Source organism: Stegostoma tigrinum, chromosome 40 (assembly GCF_030684315.1).
Source record: "Stegostoma tigrinum isolate sSteTig4 chromosome 40, sSteTig4.hap1, whole genome shotgun sequence".
NCBI classification, from domain to species: domain Eukaryota; kingdom Metazoa; phylum Chordata; class Chondrichthyes; order Orectolobiformes; family Stegostomatidae; genus Stegostoma; species Stegostoma tigrinum.
Genome location: NC_081393.1, coordinates 20,308,565 through 20,326,385, shown reverse-complemented (window position 1 = coordinate 20,326,385; position 17,821 = coordinate 20,308,565). Strand labels below are relative to the sequence as shown.

Genomic DNA, 17,821 nt, shown 5'->3' with positions numbered 1-17,821 from the left:
AGAGAAGAAGGCTAAGAGGGGATTTAATAGAGACATACAAGATGATCAGAGGATTAGATAGGGTGGACAGTGAGAGTCTTTTTCCCAGGATGATGACTTCAGCTTGTACGAGGGGGCATAGCTACAAATTGAGGGGTGATAGATTTAAGACAGATGTCAGAAGCAGGTTCTTTACTCAGAGAGTGGCAAGGTCATGGAACGCCCTGCCTGCCAATGTAGTTAATTCAGCCACATTAAGGGCATTTAAACAGTCCTTGGATAAGCATATGGATGACGATGGGATAGTGTAGGGCGATGGGCTTAGATTAGTTCACAGGTCGGCGCAATGTCGAGGGCCGAAGGGCCTGTTCTGCACTGTATTGTTCCATGTTCTATGCCTGTCACTAAAACTCCTTTTGCAGCAGCTTCTCTTTCATCTCAAGAAACAGTTTCTTCCAAAGAGTTCTTGCTGGTTCTGTCGATTACATATGAAACAGTTTATCCTTGTTCATTTTTCCAATCCATGAACAGTTATTATAGTTCTGGAGTTTACCTGGTCACCGAGACAACTGCTGATGATTTAACCAGAGGCTTGCTATTATTCAGTTGAGGAGGTGGAGATGGAGAGTCATTCATGGGTCAGAATCCGGCAGTCCAGCCAAGTAACCACACCAGATCTGTACACCATGTTCTAGAGTGCTCTAACCAAACTCAGACTGTCGGCAGTGCTCTGAGTGAGGTCTAATCACTAATAAACAGGAACAAACATATCAGAGATAACAAAGTGTGGAGCTGGATGAACGCAGCAGGCCAAACAGCATCTCAGGAGCATAAAAGCTGATGTTTCAGGCCTAGACCCTTCAGAGAGGGGGATGGGGAGAGTGTTCTGAAATAAATAGGGAGAGATGGGGGAGGCGGACTGAAGATGGATAGAGGAGAAGATAGGTGGAGAGGAGAGTAATGGTGGGGAGCTGGCGAGGGGATAGGTCAGGCCAGGGAGGACGGACAGGTCAAGGAGGCGGGAAGAGGTTCGTAGGTAGGAAATGGAGGTGCAGCTTGAGGTGGGAGGAGAAGATAGGTGAAAGGAAGAACAGGTGTGTGTGGAACAGAAAGGAGTCTGTGGGTGCCTGAGAGATAGAGTGGAATCCGCATGTGTGAGAGATGGAGAGGAGTCTGTGTGTGTGTCTGTGACAGGAGTCTGTGTGTGCATGTACGATAGAAAGGAATCTGTGTGTATGACATAGAGGAGTGTGTGTGTCAGATAAAATGGTGCCTGTGTGAGAGATACAGATGAGTCTGTGTGAGATAGAGAGGAGCCTGTGTGTGTGGGAGACAGAGAGAAGTAATAGAGAGGAGTCTGTGTATGTGTTAGAGAGAAAGACAGATAAAGAGCAGCCTGTTTGTGTGTGTGAGAGACAGGGAGAGAGATAAAGAGGACTCTGCCTCTGTGAGTGAGCAAGAGGAGTCTATGTGTGTGTGAGATAGAGGAGTCTGCGTGTGTGTGAGAGATAGAGAGGAGTTTGTTTGTGTGTCTGAGATAGATGGGAATCTGTGTCCATGTGCGATAGAAGTCTGTGTGTGAGATAGAGAGGAGCCTATGTGTCTGAGAGATAGACAGCTGTCTCTGTGCGTGTGAGAATCAGATGCATCTGGTTCTGTGTGCAAAAAAGAGGGGAGTTCGAGTGTGTGAGATGCAGAGAGGAGTCCGTGTGCGTGAGAGATAGAGGGGAGTCCGTGTGCATCAGAGATAGAGAGAAAAATAGTAGTCTCTGTGTGTAAAGGATAGAGGAGAGTCTGTATGTGAGAGAGACAGAGAGGTGTCTGTGTGTGACAGAGATAAAGGGGAGAATGTGAGTGTGAAAGACAGAGAGGTGTCTGTGTGTGTGTCAGATAGAGAGGAGTCTGTGTGTGTCATATCGAAAGGAGATTGTGTACATGTGAGAGACAGAAATGTGTCTGTGTGGAAGAGATGGAGTGGAGTCTATGTCTGTATGAGATGGAGAGGAGTCTGTGTGTGTGTGAGTGATAGAGGGAAGCTTGTGTGGGTGTGTGAGAGAGTGAGAGATAGCAATAGACAATAGGTGCCATTCGGCCCTTCGAGCCACCACCACCATTCATTATGATCATGGCTGATCATCCACAATCAGTATCCTGTTCCTGCCTTATCCTCATAACCCTTGATTCCACTATCTTTAAGAACTTTATCTATCTCTTACTTGAAAGTATCCAGAGAGTTGCATTCTGGGGCAGAGCATTCCATATATCCACCACTCTCTGGGTGAAGAAGTTTTTCCTCAACTCTGTTCTAAATGGCCTACGCCTTATTTTTAAACTGCGTCCTCTGGTTCTGGACTCACCCATCAGCGGAAACATGCTTCCTGCCTCCAGAGTGTCCAATCCCTTAATAATCTTATACGCCTCAATCAGATCCCCTCTCATCCTTCTAAACTCAAGCGTATACAAGCCCAGTTGTTCCAATCGTTCAGCATATGATAGTCCCACCATTCTGGGAATTGACCTCGTGAACCTCCGCTGCACTCCCTCAATAGCAAGAATGTCCTTCCTCAAATTTGGAGACCAAAACTGAACACAATACTCCAGGTGCGGTCTCACCAGGGCCCAGTACAGCTGCAGAAGGACCTCTTTGCTCCTATACTCAATTCCTCTTGTTATGGTGTTAAGCATGCTATTAGCTTTCTTCACTGCCTGCTGACCTGCATACTTGCTTTCATTGACTGATGTACAAGAACACTTACATCTCGTTGTGCTTCCCCTTTACATAACTTGACTCCATTGAGATAGTGCTTTCCTGTTCTTGCCACCAAAGTGTATAACCACACATTTATCCACATTAAGCTGCATCTGCCATGCATCCGTCCACTCACCTAGCCTGTCCAAGTCACCCTGTATTCTCATAACATCCTCCTCACATTTCACACTGCCACCCAACTTTGTGTCATCAGCAAATTTGCTAATATTATTTTTAATGCCTTCATCTATATCGTTAATGTATATTGCAAACAGCTGCCATCCCAGCATCAAACCTTGTGGTACTCCACTGGTCACTGGCTGCCATTCCGAAAGGGACCCATTTATCACTACTCTTTGCTTCCTGTCAACCAGCCAATTTTCAATCCAACTCAGTATTTTGCCCCCAAGACCATGTGCCCTAATTTTGTTCACCAATCTCCTATGCGGGACTTTATCAAAGGCTTTCTGAAAGTCCAGGTACACTACATCCACTGGCTCTCCTTATCCATCTTCACAGATACATCCTCAACAAATTCCAAAAGATTAGTCAAGCACGATTTCCCATTTGTAAATCCATGCTGACTCTGACCTGTCCTGTTCCTGCTCTCCAAATGAGTCATATTTTCATCTTTTATCATTGACTCCAGCATCCTTCCCACCACTGACGTCAGGCTAACCGGTCTATAATTTCCTGATTTCTCTCTCCCTCCTTTCTTGAAAAGTGGGACAACATTTGCCACCCTCCAATTCGCAGGAAATGATCCTAAATCTATAGAACCTTGGAAAATAATTACCAGGCGTCCACAATTTCTAGAGCAATTTCCTGAAGTACCCTGGGATGCAGGCCATCAGGTCCCGGGGACTTATCGGCCTTCAGACATAACAGTCTATCCAACACCATTTCCTGCCTAATATAAATACCCTTCAGTCCGTCCATTACCCTAGGTCCTTCAGCCACTATTGCATCTGGGAGATTGCTTGTGTCTTCCCTAGTGAAGACAGATCCAAAGTACCTATTCAACTCTTCTGCCATTTCCTTGTTCCCCAGAATAAATTCACCCATTTCTGACTTCAAGGGCCCAATTTTAGTCTTAACCACTTTTTTTCTTTTCACATACCTGAAAAAAAAGCTTTTACTATCCTCCTTTATATTTTTGGCCAGTTTTCCTTCATACCTCATTTTTTCTCTGTGGATTGCCTTTTTAGTTATCCGCTGTTGCTCTTTAACAGCATCCCAGTCCTCCGGATTCCCATTCATCTTTGCTATGTCATACTTCTTCTCTTTTATCTTTGTACAGTACTTTAACTTCCCTCGTCAGCCATGGCTGCCCCTGCCTTCCCTTAGGATCTTTCTTCCTCTTTGGTATGAACTGATCCGGCACCTTCTGCATTATATCCAGAAATACCTGCCATTGTTGTTCCACTGCCATCCCTGCGAGGGTATTGTACCATTGAACTTTGGCCAGCTCTTCCCTCATAGCTCCGTAGTTCCCTTTGTTCAACTGCAATACTGACACTTCCGATTCTCCCTTCTCCCTCTCAAACTGCAGACTGAAACTTATCATATTATGGTCACTATCTCCTAATAGCTCCTTTACTTTGAGGTCCCTGATCAAATCCAGTTCGTTGCACAACACCAGATCCAGAATTGCCTCCTCCCTGGTAGGCTCCAGTATAAGCTGTTCTAAGAATCCATCTCGGAGGCATTCCACAAATTCCCTTTCTTGGGGTCCAGTACCATCCTGATTCTCCCAGTCTACCCGCATGTTGAAATCTCCCATAAAAACTGTAGTGATACTTTGTGACAGGCCAATTTCAACTCTTGATTCAACCTGCACCCTACATCCTGAATACTGTTTGGGGAGCTGTAGATAACTCCAATTAGGGTCTTTCTACCCTTAGAATTTCTCAGCTCTATCCATACTGACTCTACATCTCCTGACTCTATGTCCCCCCTCCCAAGGGACTGAATATCATTCCTCACCAACAGGCCCACCCCACCCCCTCTGCCCACCAGTCTGTCCTTTCAATAGCACGTATACCCTTGAATATTCATTTCCCAGCCCTGTCCACTTGAAGCCATGTCTCAGTTATCCCCACAACATCATACTTGCCAACTTCCAACTGAGCCTCAAGCTCTTCCACCTTATTTCTTATGCTTTGTGCATTTGTATATAATATTTTTAATTTGTTTCTTATCTCGCCCTTCCTGTCAATCCCTATTTCACTTGGCCATACTGTACGATCCTTTCTTGAGTTTTCTGCTCTGTTGATTCTGTTGTCCCTCTTAACTCCTCTTATTCTCACTTTCCCTTTAACGTCATTCTTAAAATTTCCAGTCTGTCCCTTCCCCCTCACTACTTAGTTTAAACACACTTGTGTTGCAGTGGTAAACCTGCCTGCCAGAAAGCTGGTCTCCCACCTATTAAGGTGCAACCCGACCCTCTTGTACAATTTTTCTTACCCCAAAACATAACCCAGTAATCCAAGAATTTAAATCCTTGCTTTCTGCACCAGTCCCTCAGCCACACGTTCAAGTCCATTATCTCCCTGTTCCTGCCCTCTCCAGCCCGAGGAACTGGAAGCAAACCAGAGATAACCACCCTGGAAGTCCTGCTTTTCAGCCTTCTTCCGAGTTCTCTGAAGTCCCGCTGTAGAATGCTCCTCCTTTTCTTCCCGACGTCATTAGTGCCGACATGCACCACCACCTCTGGGTCTTCACCTTCACCCTCGAGGATTCTCTGCACTCTATCAGTGACGTCCTGGATCCTGGCACCAGGAAGGCAACACAACATCGTCAAATCTCGCCTGTTGCCGCAGAAAGCCCTGTCAGTCCCTCTCACAATGGAGTCCCCTATTACCACAGCTCTCCGTGATGTCTGACTTCTCGGCTCTGCCTCTACACCAATTTTTGACTCGCAGACCTGTCCACCTCTCGGACTGGCAGTGTCATCTATCTCGACAGTTTCCAAGACAGTCAGCCTACTTACAATAGGTGCTTCCCCTGGGCTCTCTTGTACTTCATTCATGTCTTCCTTCGTCATCGACATTCCCTTTCTCTCTTCAGGTATCCTCGATGTAGTGACCTCACTGAAGGTCCTGTCCAGAAAATTCTCATTCTCTCGATGAGCCTGAGGTAATCTAGTTCTTTCTTCAGGGCTGCAACAACCTCCTTCAGAAGCTGAATGTGTACACACTTACCACAGCTATCGGAGCCAGAAACATCATCAGTGTCCCTGACCTCCCACATCATGCATGCAGCACACTGAATCAGCTTGGCAGTCATGTCTGTACCGTCTTCAACAGTGGCGTAATCTCCTCACTGAGCCTCTTCGCCGAAGACTTGCACTTTACTCACCAGGCACTTCCCTCAACCCTTGTTTTTTGCTGTGAGTCTGTGGACTCCTTACTAGGTTAGAGGAGGAGGTTGAGAGGGAGGCCCTACCGTGTAGGACCTGGCGCTGAGAACACACCTATTTAAATAGCACTCACTTACCTTCTCAACTGCGACTCTGCCCTGACCTCACGTCCGCCCAGCTCACGCCGCTCTCCGCCGTAAAAAAAAGGAGCTTCTGTGTGTTTATATGTGTCTCTGTGTGTGTGTGTAGAGATAAATAGGAGTCTGTGTGTGTAAGAATAGAGAAGAGTCTGTATGTGAGAGACAGGTGTCTGTGTGAGAGAGAGGAGTCTGCCTGTGTGTCAGATACAGAAGAGACTGTGCGCTTGTGAGAGATAGAGAGGAGTGTGTGTGTGTCTATGTCGAAGAGAGAGGAGTCCGTATGTGTATGAGATAGAGAGGAGTCAGAGATAGGTGTCTGTTTTTGTTTCTGAGATAGATGGGAATCTGTGTGTGCACTTGCGGTAGAGAGGAGTCAGTGTGTTTGATATTGAGAGGAGTGAAAGTGTCTGAGAGATAGAGAGCTGTCTCTGTGCATGTGAGATAGAGATGAGTCTGGTTCTGTGTGTGAAATAGAGGGGAATCCGGGTGTGTGAGATATAGAGAGGAGTCTGTGTGTGTGTCTGAGATAGAGAGGGGTCTTTGTGTGCAGTCTTTGTGTGCATGTGTGATAGAGAGGAGTCTGTACATGTGCAGTGGACAGGAGTCTGTGTGTGTCATCGATTTAGAAAGGAGCCTGCGTGTGTGTGTGTCAGATAGAGAAGAGTCAGTGCGTGTGGAACAGAAAGGAGTCTGTGTGTATGAGTGAGCAAGAGGAGTCTATGTGTGAGAGACAGTGAAGAGTGTATGTGTGTGAGAGATAGAGAGGCGCCTGTTTGTGAGAGAGATAGAGGGATGCTGGTGTGTGTGTGTGTCTGACAGAAATACGTAAAGAGGATCCTGTGTGTATGTGTGTGTAGGATGGAGAGGACTCAATGTGTGTGTGAGTGAGAGGAGTCGATGTGCGTGTGTGTGAGAGAGAGACAGAGGAGACCCTGTGTGTGTGTGAGAGAGATAGAGAGGATTCTGTGTATGTGTGAGAGATAGGAGTTTGTGTGCGTGAGAGACAGAGAGGAGTCTGCGTGTGTGAGAGAGACAGAGGGGAGACTATGTATGAGAGACGGAGAGGAGTCTTTGTGTGTGTGTGAGAAAGAGAGAGATAGGAGTCTGTGTGTGTGTCAGATAGAGAGCAGTCTGTGTGCATCTGTGAGATGGAGAGGTGTGTGTGTCAAAAAGAGAAGAGTCTGTGTGTCATATCCAAAGGAGACTATGTACGTGTGAGAGATGGAGAGGTGTCTGTGTGTGAGAGAGGTCGCGAGGAGACTATGTGTAAGAGATAGAGAGGAGTCTATGTGTGTGAGATGGAGAGGAGTCTGTGTGTTTGTGTTATGTTTCGCGGTACCTCGGTAGCTACAGACTCAAGGTATGATCATCTGTACGCAGACAACTAAGCGCAAGCTGATGCGAATGGTGACACTACACGATAGCAGACAAGCCCCAGGCCCCAGCTAGAATCGCGCCCCAAATTTACTGACACAGGAAGAGATGACACAAAGCCTTTAGAAAAACAGCTTTTACTGTCTCAGTCCAAAGACACAAAATGGAGACAACTCGTCTGTATTTATACATTAGGAATGACCTTGACCAATCAAATGCAGAGTAGTGAACTTTAGCATCCATCAGCCAATGAGAAGCAAGCTTATTGAAAGGTGGTCTTTTCAGCTGGGAAAGCAACATGGCAGAAATGGTGTGAAAGACTCAAAACTCAAACCTTAGAAAAAGCAAACCGTCTACAGTGAGTAAACGACACAGATCTTGGGGATGGAAACATCCCAACAGTTAGAGAGATAAACAGGAGCTTAGAATATAGAACATAGAACAGTACAGCACAGAACAGGCCCTTCAGCCCACAATGTTGAGCCGACCATTGATCCTCATGTATGCACCCTCAAATTTCTGTGACCATATACATGTCCAGCAGTCTCTTAAATGACCCCAATGACCTTGCTTCCACAACTGCTGCTGGCAACGCATTCCATGCTCTCACAACTCTCTGCATAAAGAACCTGCCTCTGACATCCCCTCTATACTTTCCACCAACCAGCTTAAAACTATGACCCCTCGTGCTAGCCATTTCTGCCCTGGGAAATAGTCTCTGGCTATCAACTGTATATATGCCTCTTGTATACCTCAATTAGGTCCCGTCTCCTCCTCCTTTTCTCCAATGAAAAGAGACCGAGCTCAGTCAACCTCTCTTCATAAGATAAGCCCTCCAGTCCAGGCAGCATCCTGGTAAACCTCCTCTGAACCCTCTCCAAAGCATCCACATCTTTCCTATAATAGGGCGCCCAGAACTGGATGCAGTATTCCAAGTGCGGTCTAACCAAAGTTTTATAGAGCTGCAACAAGATCTCACGACTCTTAAACTCAATCCCCCTGTTAATGAAAGCCAAAACACCATATGCTTTCTTAACAACCCTGACCACTTGGGTGGCCATTTTAAGGGATCTATGTATCTGCACACCAAGATTCCCTCTGTTCCTCCACGCTGCCAAGAATCCTATCCTTAATCCTGTACTCAGCTTTCAAATTCAACCTTCCAAAATGCATCACCTCGCATTTATCCAGGTTGAACTCCATCTGCCACCTCTCAGCCCATCTCTGCATCCTGTCAATGTCCCGCTGCAGCCTACAAAAGCCCTCTACACTGTCAACAACACCTCCGACCTTTGTGTCGTCTGCAAACTTGCTGACCCATCCTTCGATCCCCTCATCCAAGTCATTAATAAAAATTACAAACAGTAGAGGCCCAAGGACAGAGCCCTGTGGAACCCCACTCACCACTGACTTCCAGGCAGAACATTTTCCTTCTACTACCACTCGCTGTCTTCTGTTGGCCAGCCAATTCTGTATCCAAGCAGCTAAGTTCCCCTGTATCCCATTCCTCATGACCTTCTGAATGAGCCTACCATGGGGAACCTTATCAAATGCCTTACTGAAGTCCATATACACCACATCCACAGCTCGACCCTCATCAACTTTTCTAGTCACATCCTCAAAGAACTCGATAAAGTTTGTAAGGCATGACCTACCCCTCACAAAGCCGTGTTGACTGTATTTGATCAAGCCATGCTCTTCCAGATGGTCATAAATCTTATCCCTCAGAATCCTTTCTAACACCTTGCAGACGACAGACGTGAGACTTACCGGTCTATAATTGCCGGGGATTTCCCTATTTCCTTTCTTGAAGAGAGGAATTACATTTGCCTCTCTCCAGTCCTCAGGTACGACTCCAGTGGAGAGCGAGGATGCAAAGATCTTCGCAAGTGGCGAAGCAATTGCATTTCTCGCTTCCCAAAGCGGCCGAGGACAAATCTGGTCCGGGCCTGGTGACTTGTCAATCTTAATGTTTGACAAAATTTTCAGCACATCAGCTTCCTCTATCTCTATCCATTCCAGCATGCACACCTGCTCTTCAAAGGTTTCACTCACTACAAAGTTCGTTTCTTTCGTAAAGACAGAAGCAAAAAACTCATTTAGGGCTTCCCCTACCTCCTCAGGCTCCACACACAAGTTCCCTATGCTATCCCTGATCGGCCCTACTCTTTCTTTGACCATTCTCTTATTCCTCACGTAAGTGTAAAATGCCTTTGTGTTTTCCCGGATTCCTTCTGCCAAGCCTTTCTCGTGCCCCCTCCTGGCACTCCTCAGACCATTTTTGAGCTCCTTCCTTGCCTGCATGTAATCCTCTCTAGCTGAACTTGACCCTAGCTTCCTCCACCTTATGTAAGCTACCTTCTTCCTTTTCACAAGAAGCTCCACCGCTCTCGTCATCCAAGGTTCCTTAATCTTACCCCTTCTTGCCTGTCTCAGAGGGACATATTTACTCATCACTCCCAACAACTGTTCCTTAAACCGTCTCCACATGTCTATAGTTCCCTTACCGTGGAACAACTGCTCCCAGTCCATGCTTCCTAACTCGTGTCTAATCGCATCATAGTTTCCTCTTCCCCAATTAAATATCCTCCCATTTTGCCTAATCCTCTCCTTCTCCATAGCTATGTAGAATGTGAGGCAGTTATGGTCACTATCACCAAAATGCTCTCCCACCACAAGATCTGATACCTGCCCCGGCTCGTTTCCGAGCACCAAGTCTAGAATGGCCTCTCCCCTCGTCGGCCTGTCAACGTACTGCGTTAGGAAACCCTCCTGAACACACCTTACAAAAACAGCTCCATTCAAACCTTCTGCTCGAAGGAGGTTCCAATCAATATTAGGAAAGTTAAAGTCACCCATTACAACAACCCTACTGCGTCCACACTTTTCCAAAATCTGTCGACCTATGCTTTCTTCAATCTCCCTGCTGCTATTGGGGGGCCTGTAGTAAACCCCTAACGAGGTGACTACTCCCTTGCTGTTCCCAATTTCCACCCATACTGACTCAGGCAGATCTTCCTCAACAATGGAAGCTTCTGTAGCTGTGATACCCTCTCTGATTAGTAGTGCTACACCCCCTCCTCTTTCTCCCCCCCTCCCTATTCTTTTTAAATGTTCTAAACCCTGGAACATCCAGCAACCATTCCTGCCCATGAGAAACCCATGTCTCTGTTATGGCCACAACATCATAGCACCAGGTACTGATCCATGCTCTAAGTTCATCACTTTTATTCCTGATACTCCTTGAGTTAAAGCAAACACACTTTAACCGATCCCTTGGTTCCCTCCCAGGAAAATCCTTCCCACTAGCTGGTCTACCTCTTGCTACTGCCTCACCTGCATCAACTCTCACCTCTGGTATACAGCTCAGGTTCCCACCCCCCTGCCATACTAGTTTAAACCCTCTCAAACTACTCGAGCAAACCTTCCACCCAGGACATTGGTCCCCTTCCAGTTCAGATGCAACCCATCCTTCTTGTACAGGTCCCACCTTCCCCAGAAGGCATCCCAATTATCTACATATCTGAACCCCTCCCTCCTACACCAGCTGCGTAGCCACGTGTTCAGCTGCCCCCGCTCCCTGTTCCTCACCTCGCTATCTCGTGGCACCGGTAGTAAACCAGAGAACACTACTCTGTTCGTCCTGCTCTGCAGCTTCCATCCTAACTCCCTGAAATCACTTTTTATATCCTCAATCCTATTTCTGGCTATATCATTTGTGCCAATATGTAACACGATTTCTGGCTGTTCGCCTTCCCCTTTTAGAACTTTATACACCCGATCGGAGACGTCCTGGACCCTGGCACCAGGGAGGCAACATATCTTCCGGGAATCCCGATCTTGCCCACAAAATCTCCTGTCGATTCCCCTAACTATCGAGTCCCCTACCACGAGTATTTTTCTATTCTGCCCCATTCCCTTCTTTGCCACAGTGTCAGGCTCAGTGCCAGAGAACTGACTACTATGGCTTTCCTCTGGTAGGTCATCCCCCCCAGCAGTATCCAAAACGGTATACTTATTGCTGAGGGGAATGCCCACAGGGGATCTCTGCACTGTCTGTCTGTCCCCTTTCCTCCCCCTAACTGTAACCCATCTATCTTTGTCCTGAGCCTTAGGAGTGACCAACTCCCGATAACTCCTCTCAGTTACCCCCTCTGCCTCCCGAATGATCTGTAGTTCATCCAGCTCCAGCTCCATTTCCCTAACACGGTTTTCAAGGAGCTGTAGCTGGGTGCACTTCCTGCAGATGTAGCCAGCGGAGACGTGTGCCACGTCTCCCAACTGCCACATTCTGCAGGAGGAGCAAGCAACTGCCCTAGCATCCATACCCCACTAATCTGAACACCCACTCAGTACTAAAGTAGAGAGCTTACTTCAAGTAATAATAACAAATTAATAACAAACTTATATTCAATAGAGAAAGTTTAGAATGAACCTTACCTTATTAACTAGGTTAGAGGAGGAGGGCGGGTGGGAGACACTACAGTTGTAGAGTCTCGGGTTTCGCCGCCTTGCTGATATATATGGTCACTGCTTTCCTTCCCGGCTGCCCCTCTGGTCCTCGTCACTTTCTCCGCTGCTCCCGCTCCTTCTCTGAAAGAGACAAACACCGCAGCCCGCTACCGGTAAGTAATTTTAAAAATAAACTGCTTTACCTTAGCTGCAGTCTTCCGGGTCCGTCTTACCTCCACTGCTGCTCGCACTCAAAATGGATATACTTATCTAAAAGTCCTTTAAATGCTCTTATAGTATCTGTCCCCACCACCATCCCTGGTAGCGCGTTTCAGTCTCCTACCACTCTCTCCATGTAAAAACAATCTTGCCCCTTACATCTCATTTGAACTTTCTCCCACTCACCTTAAATGCAGGCCTGCTAGTACTAGAAAATTCAATTCGGGGAGAAAGGTTCTGACCACCACCCTAGCAATGCATCTCATAATTTTATAGACTTCTATTAAGTCTCCCCTCATCCTCCAGAGAAAACAACCCAAGCTTTTCTAGACTCTCCTTATAGCGCATAAACTCTAAATTCAGGCAGCATCCTGGTAACCTCTTATGCACACTTTCCAAAATCTCCAGATCGTTCTTGTAGAGTGATGAACAGAATTGAATGCAGTTCTCTAATTATAGCCTAATCTCATCTACTCATACAGCTGCAACATGACACCCCGACTCTTGCACTCAATTCCCTGAGCAATAAGGGCAAGCATGTCATATACCTTCTTTACCAGCTTATCTACTTGCATGGCCGTTTTCAGGGAATGATGCATTTGAATCCCAAGATCCCTCTGTACATCCTTGCTGTTCGAGATTCTGTGCTTAACTGCCTACTTTTCCTTAGCATTTGATCTCTAAGTGCAGCACCCTACACATATGTGGATTTAACTCCATCTGCCATTTCTCTGTGCATACCTGCAACTGATCTATATCCCACTGTATCCTTTGACAAAAGTTGAGGCTGTCCACAACTCTGCTGATCTTTGTATCGTCTACAAACCTACGAACCCACCAATCTACTTTTTCATACTTTCATCCAAGTCACCTATATATAGAAGTCCTAGTACAGATCCCTGTGGAACACTATTAGCAACAGACCTCCATTCTGAGAAAAAAATTCTTTCACACCATCCTCAGTTTTCTCTGGGCAAACTAATTTTGAATCCACCTGGCCAAGTTACCATGGATACAATGCATCTTCATCTTCTGTATTAGTCTACCATGAGAGACCTTCTTGAAAGCTTTACTAAAATACATATAAACAACATCCACTGCTCTACCCTCATGATCACCTTTATCATCTCCTCAAAAAATTCAACCAAATTTGTGAGACATTACCTGCCTGCTCAAAGCCATCAAGACTGTCGCTAATTTGACCATACTTTCCCAAGTGTGCCTAAATCCTATCCCACAGAATTCTCTCCAATAGCTTCCCATACAGATGTAAGAATCAGACAGTCTGCAGTTTCTTGGTTTATCCCTGTATTCCTTTTTGAACAGAGGAACAACGTTAACTATCTGCCAGTACTCCAGGAACTGTCCAGTGGCTAGTGAGGATGCAAAGATCTTGGTCAAGGCCCCAGCAATCTCCTTTCTTGAGTTTCCCACAACCCAGGATAGATACCATTGGGAACCGCAGATGCTGAACAATCCGCGATAACAAAGTATGGAGCTGGATGAACACAGCAGGCCAAGCAGCATCTTTGGAGCACAAAAGCTTACGTTTCAGGCCTAGACCCTTCATCAGAAAAAAAGGATCCTGTGTTCATCCAGCTCCACACTTTGTTATCTTAGATAGCATCGGGTCCTGGGGTCTTATCCAACGTAATACTCTTGAAGTGACCCAACATTGCTTCTCTCTTGATCTGAAAATGCTTTAGCATTTTAGGATTATTATTATGATTCAAGCACAAGATGTGTGTTCATCGCTGACTAGGCCAGCATTATTGTTCATCCCTAATTACCCTCTGATCAGTTAAAGGTCAACCATGTTGCATGCTTCACACAAATCCCACTTTCTTCCATAACGTTTTCCTAAATGAATACTGTCACAAAGTACTGATTTAACATCTCACTCACATCGTCTGCCCCTGAATAGAAGCTTATCCTTGAGTGTTCCTACCTTGTCTCTGGATATCTTCTTCTTTAATGTGCGTATAGAATGCCTTGGGATTCTGTTTAACCCTACTTGCCAACATCATTTCATGGCATCTTCTTGCTCTCCTAATTCCCTGTTTGATTCCCTGCCTGCCTTCCTCATGGGCCCTGTCTAATTTAGCTTCCTAAACCATACATATGCTTGCTTTTTTCCCTTTTGACTAAATGAGTTTATTCATAAGTCTAATAACAGCAGTAAAGAAGCTGTTATTAAATCTATTTAAATTTAAAGCATAAACTGTGTGTAAACCCTGTTTCATTCTGAGTCCAAGGTTATTAAAATATACTAACTCTAGACATTATGTTCTTCTGTTCATCCACACTTACACCTCTGTGCTCTGCTCTTGTCACTAAATCTCTCTGTTACTCAACAAAGGTCTACAAACCCTTCCATTAATGCACGCCCAGTCCATTGCGTTCACTTTTGCTTTCCATAGTATCTGGTGAAACTGCGCCCAGAGCACTGTGTTCTGCTCTGGTCATCTTTAATCCACAACATGAGAATTGTTCTGTGTTGTGTTCTCCATAACCCTCTGTTAATGCACCCTCGATAATTGTGCTTTGTTTTGATCCCTACATCTCTCTGGTTATCCAAACTAGTTGTGCTGTGCTTGTTTCGGTCTCCATACCCATCTGTTAATCCACACTCACCAGAAGAAGCAACAGCAGAGAAATCAGATCGAAATTGGAGTTAAATCCAGTGAAGATTCCAACGTGAAACTCAGTTCAGAGAATACTGTGAATGTGGATTTTAGTTCCACAAAACTAGGTTAAAATTAATCACTAGCTGGTGTTCAAGTGTAGACAGATGGATGAAGATGTGACAAAAGAAACAAGAACTAGAAGACCTCTCTGATGAAGGGTCTAGGCCCGAAACGTCAGCTTTTGTGCTCCCGAGATGCTGCTTGGCCTGCTGTGTTCATCCAGCTTCACACATTGTTAACTAGAAGAAAATGTTGATTCAGAAACGGGAAGATGACAGTTGGCAGTTCGGGTGCTGACAAAAAATGGATGGACAACAAGACAGAAAAGCCGCTCTCTTTATGCTCTACATGCTCTGTAAAATTTTGTAACTGTACGGAACACGGGCAGAGAGCAACGGTAGAGACCTGGGATAGAGGACAATATATAATGGAAAGAAGGTTAATTTGAGAGTGTGTACAGGTTCTCGAATTGTCTGTTGGTACCCTTCTGTACGTGTAGGAGCAGTTGTGATCAGCTGTCTCTGTGATTGCTGTTTTAGTTTCGGTGGATGGAAAATACCCGAGATTGTAATTCCACTCACTAATTGTTCCTCGTGGAGCACAGGCTGACTAAATGGTAATTAATGACTTTATAATATCACATTCACATTCACCACCCATGTTCGTTACATCCTTCAGTATGAAAATATTACTTTACAGGATGACATCCCACTATGATGGAATGGGAGGTCACCAGGACTGTGTGTTTCAACTGGTTTGCGAATTCCTGCTACAGGAAACGAGAGATTCAGATTAAAAACTGTCCCAGTTTTTTTGTGTACGAGTTGAAGCCGGCTCCCTTCTGTCCTGCTGCTTGTTGCACAGGTACGGAACTGTTTCCAAATCCCCACAGCGTGACTCTGTCATCTTGCATTACCAAGAGATTTTTGAAAATTACGCCTGTCTATCATCTAAGTAACTGGGGCAAGCGATGAATGAGCAAAACATAATATCAACATTTTACAACAATTCCAGAGAAGGGTCAGATTCTGCTCTCCTGTCAGTCAAACTCTGTCTCCATGAGAGTTTAAGATTACAGGACATTCCAAGTGTGTTTGAGTAGTGTAGATAGTCCATCGAAAGACAGTAAGGGCCATTGGACACAATGATTAAAGTAAATGGTAAGCAGTGACTGAGGGAGAAAGATACAGTGACTGAGGGGAGAAGATTGTACTGACCGAGGGGAGAAGGTACAGTAGCTAATGGTATTTTGGAATAGTGACAGAGCGGAGTTGGATTCAGTGTCTGAGGGGAGTGGGATATTGTGACTGTACGACACAGTGATGGAAGATAGTGTGTTGCAGTGACTGGGAGGAAATGGAATGCAGTGATTGGGGACTTTGGGGTGCAGGTAACAAGTGCCATGGATGAAGTCAGAGAGTGGAGGAAGGGTGAAGCATTGATTGAGTTACAATCAGTGTATAATATATGCAGATGTTCTCAATTTGTATAAATGAAGAAAAGCCCTGTTCTCTAAACATCCCCAGCATGCAATGAGTGGTGCTGTTTCTTCAGCCTCCCACCTTGCCATTGATTTGTTTCAGATACAGAAATGATTTCTGAGCACGATCAACAAACGACTGAACGTTCAACTACAGAAACATCTGCTTCAGGTATCAGCAAAATACAGTGACATGTAATGCACCTGTTCAGACAATATTGTACCATGTGTGTCTTACCAATGGGGGTGAGATGCAGTGCCTGTGGGGAGAGGGCACAGTGACTGATCAAAAGGAATGCAGTGATACAGGGGAGTGGGATGTCGTGACTAGATGGAGATTGACTCTGTAACCCAAGGAAATTTGATGTAGTGACCAAGAGGAGGTAGGTGCAGTGATTAAGGGGAGAGTGCTATCATATTCGTGGGTTAAGGGATGCAGTGACTGAGGGGAGTTAGGATGTAATAATTGAGGAGAATTAGTTGCAGTGATTGAGGGGATGGCTATGCAGTGAATTAGGTGTGTATAAATCAGTGACTGAAGGGATACGGCTATAATGAATGAGGAGATTGGGAGAAAGTGCCTGTGGGGAGTGAAATATCGGGCTGAGGGGAGTTAGGATGTTGGGACTAAGAGTAGTGGGACGTAGATATTGTGTAGACTGAGGAGACGGGTATAATGGCTTGAAGGGACCTTGAGTGCCTGCGTTGGTGACAATGATTGACTGGAGAGAGTGGGATGCATGAAGTGACTGAGGGAGCTTGGGTGTAGTCACAAGAGGGAGTGGAATGTTGTTAAGTGAGGAGGATATGGTGTTCTGACTGATTGGAGAGGGATTCAGTGACTGAGGGCAATGATGTGTCATGATTTTGGTGTGTATGTGCAGTGGCTGATGGTACTTGGATGTAGTGGGACAGAGGGGTTTGTGATGCAGTCCCAGTGGCGAATTTGATGTAGTTACAGAGGAGAGATGGGTGCAGTGTCAGACTGGTATGGCTCATAGTCACTGACCGGAGTTGGATGCCGTGTTTGCACAGAGCAATAGATGCTTTGAAAGAGGGGTTTTGGACTCAGTGTCTGAGCAGATATAATGTAGTGCATGAGGAGAGTTTGCAGTGATCACCGAAGGGAGACTGATGTGGTGACAGATTAGAATGAGATGCAGTGAATGAAGGAAGTGGATCGTGATGACAGACGGGAGTGACATACAGGGACTGAGGAGAGTGGGATGTAATAAGTAAGGGTTGTTGGCCGCATTGACTGAGGGGAATGGAATATCGCAGCTGATGTGAAGGATGTAGTGAGCCAGAAGTTGGCTCCTCCTTTACATTGGTGAGACCAAGAGAAGGCTTAGAGATCATTTTGTAGAGCATCTGCGCACT

General features: G+C 45.7%; 1 long non-coding RNA gene across 1 annotated transcript in view; it reads right to left on the bottom strand.

Annotated features, from left to right (window-relative positions):
- The window catches only part of LOC132206644 (uncharacterized), a 211,604-nt gene extending 199,446 nt beyond the window's left edge, over positions 1 to 12,158 (bottom strand). The window contains exon 1 of the long non-coding RNA XR_009443073.1: positions 12,044 to 12,158. This is a non-coding gene — a long non-coding RNA (uncharacterized LOC132206644). The remainder of the gene's footprint in view (positions 1 to 12,043) is intronic.
- Positions 12,159 to 17,821: the final 5,663 nt, after the last annotated feature.